Genomic DNA, 11,623 nt, shown 5'->3' with positions numbered 1-11,623 from the left:
TTCAGGAGTTATACACTTGGCACCTGGCGTGCCCAAGAGCTATCCAAAGTGGCCATTTTGGATAGCTCTTGAGAACGCCTGGACATACCCACTGAAAAACCTGTGCAAAACAGTCAATTTTTTGTACAATTGCTATGAAATTTTAACATGGAATGGGTAGGACTTCAGTCTACAGAAATATGTTGTCATCTAAACCTATCCTACAAGCCCAGGTTATTAGAAAGATGCATTTTTTAAAAAAAAATCCAGGCAAGGAAAAAAAAAAAATTTTTTTCTGTGTTTAATATTCTCTTACTCGATACCAGTTACACCTACAGTAGATCAGACTGCTGAAATAAAAACTTTAGAGTGTTACCTTCACAAAGAGACCAAACTTTTGAATGTCCTTCTAAGGGCTCAAGAACAGCTTTGAATTTAATTTGGGCATGTTTTTGACAGGTGTTTTGGGCAAATTAGGCCGGAGTGTTAAGGGGTTAAAGTTCTTGGTTGCACACTTGTTTTGACTGATGATATGTGTTGTTATGTGATGGTGATCACAGACTGTGGCAAAGACTGACACTGACTGCATAACTATAAACACTTCATTCTATGTGACACTGGATAACAATTGATTGTAAGTACATTAAGTTGTCTTCAGTGTTTATACAGACCATTATTTTTGTTCAGCAATTACATATTACATTGTATATTTGGTGTTTTATTATGTTGACATTAAATGTTTTCAGTTGTGTCAGACAAGAGCATAACTAACATAATCTTAATGTAATTGATGGTTTGTTTGGGGGGGGTTTTGTGTGTCTTTCCTCAGTTAAAGATGCTCCATTTAGTGGAGTTCCAAGAAAACAAAACAGTGGCGGTGGTGCCACAAAACTGGTGCAGTGATGGTGTCACATATTGGCCAAACTACAAAAATGAGTTGAGAGGGTAGTGAAAAACATGGAGGAACCTGGACCTGAGTGGAAAACTTATGATGTTAGAGTTGTTAAATCATGTGGTATGCAAAGTTTTCTATTTAGAAAGTTTTATGTAAAAAAAACAAACTTCATACTGTCGTCTATAATTCTGTTCTGTTTTCTAGTGTTGACTATGTGTTAAAAGTTTTGACATTTAATTTTTAGATGACTACCTTGAGGCAAGACTTCTACTGAGAAAATCACTGACCTGCAACACATCAGATCTGCAGTCTGACAAAGAAGAGGAGGATGTCCGACCAAAAAGAAGGCCAAAGCCTGTTAGTATATACATACATTTTTCTGTTATCCATATGAACTCTCAACCAATGTGTCTGAAAATTCTCATTTAATATGGTATGACAAACTTGACAACAACTGTCTCTACTGCTGTCTGTCAGGAGCACATCCAGCAGTAGAGACTACAGAAGAGCAGCACAGAACGCCACAGGAGGTCCTTCCTGCCTGTGGCCATCAGACTGTACAACTCCTCCCCTTTCTGTAGGGAGTAGAGATGAAAGAACAAATAATGAACATACTCTTCACTGTTTTACATTTAGCTCCCTGATCATCACCACCTTATATTACAGCTAAACAATATATACATTGTGTATAAGCATTCTGCTGACCGCTAACTGTTACTTTGATTTTTTATATTTTATTCATAATCTGTCATCTGTAGACTATAGTATATATTTTAACATGTGACCTGTAACCTCTGGAATTAGTAAAATTTTATCTTGTCTTTTCTCTTTATTCTTTTTATGTTAACAGCTGAATGTGTATGTTTCTGATCCACTTCCTAGGCATTTCTTTGGCAATTCAGATGAGGAGAGTGAGGAGGATTGTCCACCAAAAAAGAGAGCCAATAGGGGTCCAGTCCAACCATCACTACAACCTCCAGCTCCTTATATCCCGCTACCACCTTGCCATGTGCCAGGCAGCATGGTTACCCCTCTACCACCCACTCCACCTGCTCCTTTTCAGCAGAAGGAATGCAGAAAACAAGTGGAGACCCAAAGCCCTTCTACTAGCCTGACTTACAAACCTGCATGGAGAGGGGGAAGATCTGGAGCTGACACAACTGCCTGCACTGGTGAGCAAGGCTACAGTTGCTTATGACAATAGCATTTAAATTTTCCGTCATTTAAATATTAGTTGTTGAATTGAATTCAAGTGAATATAAAGAGGGTTGGCTGTTGTAATTCAGTGTTATTGTTGCCATGTATCATCACTGCCTGAATCATATTTTTTGTAGGAAATTAATATTAATTGCTAACTGTAAAGAATTACAACATTGCAACAGTTCTATTAGTTGCAATGGACTGTATGTACAATAAAATAGTATATATGTTACACGTAATTGACAATTTCCAAATCAAGATTGCTTTCTATCAGTTAAATAAATGTCCAGAGCATACTGAATTTATTTATGTATCTATGTTTGCTTTCTTTTGTAACAGCTGCAGAAGTCGAGATCATTGGCTTATTAGAGCACATGAAACACCAACAAGAACAATTAATTGCAAAGGTCAACTATCTCACCAGTAAGATGAATCTGCCGGGCCAAGAAATAGAAGCATCTCATCCTGTGCAATTTCCACTGGGAACAATGGAGAAAGTGGAGGATTTTGAGGACTTGATAAAGGACCCTGGCAATTCTCAGTTGAAGCAGAGTTTGGTGAGTTTTTTTTTCTTTTTCAGAACAGAATTATTTTTTCTTGCTACATTTTTAGCTCCATTCAGATGCTTGAAGCGAGGCATCTGGACTTGTAGAGTTCTCTTGAAAGACGTTTCGTTGCTCCTCCAAGCAGCTTCATCAAAAAGAAATCAGAGCTCTTGGAACATTCTTGCAAAGATATTCCAAGATGATGTGGCAAGGCAAATAAATTGGAAGGGCTTGAACAGAAAAAAACCTTTCAGCAAAATGTCTACTAAGACACTGCTCCTGCGTAAGTTAACCAGCATATTGAGAGGTGTTTCTCATCTAGCTATTGTTAAAAATGTAGATTCGCCTGTCTAAAAATGGTTTTATTGTGACTACAGATGCAGTGAGGAAAAAATGCAGTCTCCCGTGCTGCCACGGATGAGGAAATTTTTAAACATGCCATCCGCTAGTTCAACCTGGCAGCAGACGGGGTGTGCAAGAAAGCGACCCACTGTTACCCCTCCCCAAGAATAGATTCATGTTATGTTTTGCGCTTGTTTTGGTTTGTTTTGTTGTTCTTTAGCATTTTGATATGAACAAATAGAATATTCATGAAATAAAAATACAATAATCCTTAATGGTTGCTTTTTATTTTCCCAGTATTGCCTACATGATTTATTCATTGCATTTATAGTCAACTTTTATATAGCTAGAATTTGATGGATACAGACTGGATAAAATTCCTCAGTGATTCTACAGGAAACTGTATTTACACAACTGATGCATCATTTACAGCTGTAGCAGTAGTGTTTTATTGTTGTGATTACATGCAAAAAGCTACATTATTATAGACAGATACAGATACATTTATTAGATATGTCGGTTGCTAGTTTTTATAAAGATCTGGCCCAAAGGAGTACCATCATGAACCGGGTCCAAAACGGATCCGGGGCGGAGGAGCGACTTAATGAGCGGGTCCAAAATGGATCCGGGGCGGATAAGGTGGTGAATGAGTGGATACGGATTGGGTTTGCACCAGATCCGCTCTGGATCCATAAGGCTTATCTGTTCCGGATCCATAGCGGTGTGCAAGTGGACTCCGGTCCAGATCTGTTTTGGGGATCCATTCCGGATCCCATGGTAAATCCGGCGCGGATCCGGTGCGGAGTCATTTTGCTATCAGGGTTATTTCGACTGCCTATAGCTTTATCCTTTATAGGCTGATTCTGTTAAACTGATTCAATATTAGTAATCGTTTGTTTTAAGCTTGTTGGCTGAGAAACTAGTTGTGCATTTGTTGTCTTGAAATGTTTTAATGCTGTCTCTGGTGTATTTGTTCTTTGTCATTTAACTTAATTTAATTGAAGTTTTCCATCCAACACCAAAACCTCCCCAAAGATCACATAAGTAAATCTTAATGCATGATCAGTATCAAAATCATTTAAAAAACATATATTCTCAATTACTACACATTTAAAAATGTAGATAGTTAAAGTCTAATGAGTGCAGCGTTTAAGATACTGTATTTCTCTGAAAATTCTGCCGTCACTACTTCTAGCTATTATGCTGGAACAGCCTCCATGAAACCTCTGTTGAAGGAACAATATATATTAAAGCTGCAAGCAGCGATGGGCGGGCCCTCACACTTCTTGCGACCCGCGGGAGTAGCAGCTGGCGCAGCCAAGTAGCAGAGTCCTCCTTGGGCCATTTTGCCCCGCCTACTTGCAAGAACCCCATCAGCTGCTAGGACACGCCTCTGTGAACATGTGTATGGCTTTTTATGATCATACGAGGTCGTAGGGGTGTGCGATATGACGATATTAGATCGTGAAGACGATCTTGATGTTGACGATCTGCCAGAGGAGAGAGATCGTATTATCGTCTATAGGGCACATTCTATTAATTGCAGCTCTATGCTTGCGCACAGAAGCACGAGAAGTTTTTTTTTTTTGCCTTGGGCAACTAACAGCCCGCTTCACGTGAACATGACCAACCAATCATGGCGAAGTATGAGCAGTGCTGATTTTTTTTTTTACTAGCCTGCTGTTTTAGTCAAGGTGTAGCGGGTAGCCATGGCACGAAAGAGAAAGCTTGGAGTTGGTCCCCAAAAAGAACTCCACTTCAGTCGTATGGACAGTGTTGGGGAGTAACGGAGTTCATGTCTTGGCCAACGCATTCCTGTCCCAGCTCTGTTTTGCCGGCTGCGGCTCAAGCTCTCGCTCCTGCTGCTCCTCGTCCGACTCCATTCTGACCGACTGATCAGGCGAATAGCTCGTTTATTTCCGTTTGTTTTCGTGGAGCTGGGGCTTCTGGGAAACGCATCGGGTTGCCTTCGTTCATTTAGAGAATAAATATAAACTCGTGAAACAGAGAAGTATCGTCACGTAATCCATTGATTTCAACAATGTAACTGTATTCTGAATACTATCTATTTAAACTGTAACTGTAATGGAATACAGTTACTCATAATTTGTTCTCTGAATACGTAACGCCGTTACATGTATCCCGTTACTCCCCAACACTGCGTATGGAACTGGTTTGGGTTTTCTCCAAACGACAAAGCGCAAACACAATGAACCTCTTTAACCACCTGAAGAGGCAGCATCCGAAACAATTTGCTGAGAGCCAAGCAGCAAGGCCAACCACACATCAGCCAGTGGTAACGGCTAAAGACATTACATAGAAACAACCAACTATAACACAAGCCTTTGATAAAAGCACGCCATATGAGAGAAGTAGCAAACGGTGGAAAGAGGTGACTTTTTTTGTCTTTATAACTAAGTTTTTACAAAGAAAATAGTTTGGTTCTAAATTAACTTCACTGTAAAAATGAACTGTGATAAAATCGTGATCGTGATTTTAACATTAAAAAATCGTGATGTGATAGTTTTGCCATATCGCCCACCCCTACGAGGTCGTTAAGGTCATTACTGTAGTTTCCAGTTTGTCTGACTGGCAGAGGGGTACTTGTTTGGATCATTTAAAACCAATTCTGTTGCGTTGAGCAGTTTGGATTGTATGATTATAAAAGCTATCAATGTGATATTGGTGTAGACAAACAAAGAGATTGCCTGTGAATGATTTTTTCTTCTTTAGGTAGTGTTAGGCTATTAAGTGTTATAAGCAGGCTCTAAAAAAAGTTCACTATCTTCTACAGGAGGGTCAGGGCCTCTCTGGATGCACTGAAGTAGATCCGGCCAAACACTATGATATCATGACTCCGATAAAAGTATCACTGAGGCAGTGTTTCACTTTACTGAGCTTTACTGAAGCAGTCAGGATAACAGGGTATGCGTTTGTGGTTTCTGTCAAAGAAATACATAATAATAATTACAAACATCATAACAAAAATATACATGATCAGATCAGCCAAAAGAGCTAGCATGGATCAATATGGAAAAAAAAACCGTCTCACAGAAACAATAAACAGACCAAATATGCAATGGGTAGAATGGTAAACATAAATGTATACAGAAATTCACATCGGCAATGACGCACACAACCTCCCCTAAAGTGTGAAAGCATGGCAGCTCATCAACTATAGGTAGAATACACAGGGGGAGAGACATGCATCTGGTGATCACAGAGCCTGGTTATTCTTAAAGGGCCAGCGTCTCCCTTAGTGACTTACAGCACAGTGAAGAATCTAAACAATGAAATCACATAACTGAGGGGCTTTCCTACACTATATGTACCCAGGATAGCTGTCTGATTGAATTTAGTTGACTCATTCCTCTTAGCAGTAGTGATAGCAACTAAGGTTGTAGTACAGAGCCTATGCATGTAGTAGCAGAGAGAGAATAGCCAGAGCCTCCAATGGAGGAGACCAAAGCCAAATCCAACAGCCACTGTCTTTTTGCCTCATGGTCAGTTAGTAATATGACATCTCTGTCAGTGGGATAGAGGTCACTGGGATATACAACATGAATTAGGTAAAACATGAGTCAGTGTTTAGGATTAGGTACTCAGTAGAATCTTCACACAGGTATGGGTGCGGCGTAGTACCTTATTTGAGCTGCCTTTGACAATGGAAAAACAGCAGGATATGCTGGGTTTGATTTTCATATTTGCCCTTTTGATGTTTTTCATAGAGTTTATCCAGAAGGCATTTGGTATATGCTTTTGTTGTTGTTATTGTGGTCATGTCATCCATGTACAGTTGCAAGAAAAAGTATGTGAACCCTTTGGGATTATGTGGAGTTTTGTATGAATTGGTCATAAAATGTGCTCTGAACTTCATCTAAGTCACAACAATAGAAAAACACAGTCTGCTTAAAATAATACTACACAAACATTATATGTTTTTATGTTTTTATTGAACATAACATGTAAACATTCACAGTGCAGCCCATTTTGGACCATGACAACGCACCTCATTGAGGACAACATGACACCATTCCCAATTCCTTTCTGTATTTCTATATCCCTCCTATATTTCTTTATTCAAGAAAAAAAGTGTTCTACTTACTACCATAATGGCAGACAGAAACATCTCCTCCACCTGGTGTAAGGGCAGAGAGAAAAGAGAGATAAGGCTTGAAGAAAGAGGGAAACATTCAGAAGGAGGAGAAGGATATATTCAGTAGCCGTTGTGCTGTCTTTGTATTGATATAGGTCGTACATTAACATCAGAAAACCACAGTTCCTTGTGGCTTACTCACTCTCATCTTTTCCTTCTCTCTCTTTAGTCCCTTTTTTCTCATCACTTGCTATTCTTTTCTCCGCTTCCTTCCACAGTTTTCTCTCTATCTGTACATTGTGGTCTCTGGGGTACAATAAATGTCACACTGCATCATTTTCCCTGACCGTCGGGCCAACTTCGAAGCCAGACGACTCAGAGATGGCTCATAAGGGGCCATCCATCCAACCTCAGCCATCCACGGCATTGCCTTATTTTTTCTTCTATTCCATGTTACTTACCTCTTTTTATTTTTATCTCCTGGCTTTTTATTGTTGACACTCTCTCTGCGTCTCTCCCTCTCTCCTACACGAGCTTATTACCACACATTTTTCTCATTTCATTCTTTTTCCTGTTTCACTGTCAGCTGTACATTGCTAGCATTTAAAATGTCAGGGTCCCTTCAAAACATTTTTGTCTAGAGGGCTTACGCTGCACCTGCGGAAAAAAGGTGACGGTAAAGGTAATATTTCTAGCATGTGTGAGATACTTAATAAACGAATCACCAGGAAAGGTGGAAGAGATACTCCTGGGGCTCCTTGGTGATAGTTATGGAATGAATGATCCTGTCTTTGGCTTTGAAATTGCCTTTCATAAATCACTATCTATCATTTAGGTTGGTTGATATTTTGCCTCGCTGGCTGTAAAACGAGCAACGAGAAAATGTCTGAATGTCTAAAATTGGTGGCCCCTTGAGGCTGCAGCATTCATTTCATCCAACAATATAAAAACATGATGGACAAAATGAACAAAAGACTATGATTTTGCTAGTAGAATCTGATGAGTTGTGGATCTAAAATTCATAAATTTTCTCCAGATGATGGTGCTTTAAACCATGGAAGTCCAACGGTGAATGTGCTGATCCATGAGCTTGACCTGAAGAAAAACTGTACACTCTTACCCCTTCATAGGACACAGTTTAATACATCTGTTTTGAGGCCATAAATATCCACCACCACATCCAATTTAATGCAAAAGCAGCCATTCCTTCTTCAGAAACATTATCAGGGCCAATAAAAAATTCAATTTGCACTGGACAAAAAAAATCACTTACAAAGGAAAATCATTTTTGAGGCAATATATTTGCCTGCATTTTGATATTCTGGCTTAATAAGAAACAATGGTGCCAAACTAAAAACCTTATTCATTATCTCAAAATATGACTTTGGAAAACTATGGTTATGCCAGACACTACCATACAGTATTTTTGTTTTGGATTAAGTATGAGAAGACATAGTTTGTAGGGGCAAAAATGTTCAGTATTATCTGATCTACTGTGGCAGGGGCTTTTGTCTCACCATTAGCCAGTCAGTGACAGTGTTGTCTGTGTCCAAGTCACAAGAAGTATCTCTTGTAAATTGAAATCAATATCCTAGAAATTGATCTTGAATGGTTGAAAGTCTGTTGATGACTAAATCCACCAATATGTCACACAATACACAGGTAACTGGCATAATATTTGGACATTACAATTGTGAATTTAAAAATGTAATGGGTGTTATATGAGCATGAAGCACAATTTAATAGTAATCCCATATCAGTTTTGTAAGGAGGGAAGGGCCTACTACATATAACCAAAACGAACAATGCAATGCACCTCTTTAAAAACAGGAACAGTCAACGTGCAATAAACCCTGTTTAAAATAATGTGCAATACCAGCTTTAAAATATACCTCTGTTTATTACTATGTGCAATATGTTTTTACGATCACCATGTGAAATATCCTCTTCCTATGTGCAATATCATTGCATATACTGAAAGTGACTGTGTGCCCATATTAGGCACTTAAGCTTACACTATATAGGGGTACAATGTACATGTACTGCAATGTATCTGTGAAAATGGCAAAATAAACTCTATTCTATTATTCTGTTGTTCTAAGAAAAGACAGTAGACACCTAGTAGACATTTGGTACCTAAATGTCGTTGTAAATTTGAGGGGTGGGATTGTAGCACAATAGGTAATTTGTTGATGATTGAATCAAGTAATTTCCTAAGGTTTATATGTGTTTCATATTTGTTTATATTATATGGGCAGCATAGTGATGCAGTGTTTAACACTGTCACCTCACAGCAAGAAAGTTCGGGGTTCAAATCTGCCAGCCGGGCTTTTCTGTGTGTAGTTTGCATGTTCTCCCTATGCTCGCATGGATTCCCTCCAGGTACCCTGGCTTTCTCCCACGGTCCAAAGACATGCAGATTAGGTTAACTGGTGACTTTAAATTGTCCATAGTCATGAATGTGAGCGTGAATGGTTGTTTGTCTCTATATGTCAGCTCTGTGATAGACTGGCGATCTTTAAGTATTATTTTTGCATTTTGCTGGTAAGTAGTGATAATTCAAGTCTACTGTGCTAAGACAAATCTTTATGGGTTATTTTAGCTGCACTGTGTTGTTGTTTACTATGAATTTTATTAGCTAACATTTCAACCGTATTGAGTTAGCAAGTTAGCAGCTTAGGTGGCCTACGCCCGCAGTTTTTCAAGGATCAAGGAACTTTGTCATACCAGGACATTTACATGTTATGGTACGAAATTAGTATTCAGGTCCCAGTTTAAGCCATTCAGAGCAAGATGTAAACAAGAGTGAAATATAAACATAAGGGCAATAATATAAACATTAGAGTCAAAAATATAAACATTAGAGTAGAGAAATAAATATGAATATTAGAGAAATAAAATAAACATAAGAGCAGATATATAAACATTGTGAAATTTAACAATTAACAATAAAATAAAATAAAATTAAGATAAGGAAGCCGAAGTTAGCATGTGCATAGATACTCATGTGCAAGTAGTAGTAATACACGGACTACCTCTTTGGTAGTGCAAAGAGGTAGTCCGTGTATTGCACCTATAGGAACATGTTGCCCTATGATGGCCAAGTATTGCACTTAGTGAGACAGTGTTGTAGTGCAGGACTGTCAGTGTGTGGTGAGGAGGGGAAGGGGGCGGGGGTCTACAGGGCAGGGCTAAAGTTCAGCAGTCTTACAACTTCAGGGAAGAAGCTGTTCCTGAGCCTGGTGGTCCTGCTCCGGATGCTCCTCAGCCGCCTGCCTGAAGGGAGGGGTTGGAAGAGTCTGTGTGCGGGATGGGTGGAGTCCTTCATGATGCGGAGGGCCCTCCCTCTGCATCGTGCTGTGTAGAGGTCTGAGGTGGTGAGCAGGATGTTCCCCAAAGTCCTCTGTGCAGCCTTTACCACCCTCTGGGCCTTCTTCTCAGCAGCAGTGCAGCTGCCATGCCACACAGTGATGCAGATGCAGAGGACACTCTCCACTGCACAGTGGTAGAAACTCCTCAGGACTGAGCTTCCAAGTCCAGCTCGCCGCAGCTTCCTGAGGAAGTAGAGGCGCTGGTGGGCCTTCCTGACCAGATGAGATGTGTTGGTGTTCCAGGTGAGGTCCTCGGTGATGTGCATACCCAGACACCTGAAGCTGGAGACCACCTCCACAGCTGTTCCTCCGATGTGCAGGGGGGGAGAGGGTGCCTGTCTCTTCTGAAGTCCACCACCATCTCCTTGGTCTTTTTCACATTGATGCAGAGGTTGTTGTTTCTGCACCACTGCTCCAGATGTACCACCTCCTCTCTGTACTCTGACTCATCATTGTCGGTGATGCGTTCTACTACTGCTGTATCGTCGGAGAACCTCACAGCCCTGCGGCGAGCCAGTGCTGAGGGTGATGGAGGAGGAGATGGTGTTGTGGATTCTGACAGTCTGTGTTCTGTTGGTCAGAAAGTCCAGGACCCAGTTCCCCAGTGTGGGACTCAGACCGAGGAGGGAGAGCTTCTGTGCCAGGGTCTGTGGGATGATGGTATTGAAGGCTGATGAGAAGTCCAAGAAGAGCAGACGGACGTACGAGTTCCTGCTCTCCAGGTGGGTGAGGGTTGTGTGGACCACTGATGAGATGGCGTCATCAGTGGAGCAGTTCTTCCTGTAGGCGTACTGGTGGAGGTCCACAGTAACATCGATGGAGTTTTTGATGTGGCCCATGACCAGCCTCTCAAAGCATTTAATGACTACCGGGGTCAGAGCTATGGGTCGGTAGTCATTGAGGCCTGTCACTGTGGAGCACTTGGGGACGGGGACAATTGTGGCAGTCTTTAAGCAGGTGGGGACTGATGCCAGTGACAGTGAGGTGTTAAAAATGTCCGTCAGCACCTCAGACAGCTGATGAGCACAGTCCCTCAGAACCCGCCCTGGGATGTTGTTTGGGCCTGCAGCTTTGCGGGGGTTAATTCCTATAAGAGCTCTCCTCATGTCAGCTGTGGTCACACTGAGGGGTGTGTCACTGGGTGGTGGTGTGAGTCTGGTGCAGGATCCTCGAAGTGGGCATAGAACCTATTGAG

The sequence above is a fragment of the Toxotes jaculatrix genome, chromosome 20 (genome assembly GCF_017976425.1).
Source record: "Toxotes jaculatrix isolate fToxJac2 chromosome 20, fToxJac2.pri, whole genome shotgun sequence".
NCBI lineage: Eukaryota > Metazoa > Chordata > Actinopteri > Toxotidae > Toxotes > Toxotes jaculatrix.
Note: the sequence above shows the minus strand (reverse complement) of the source record.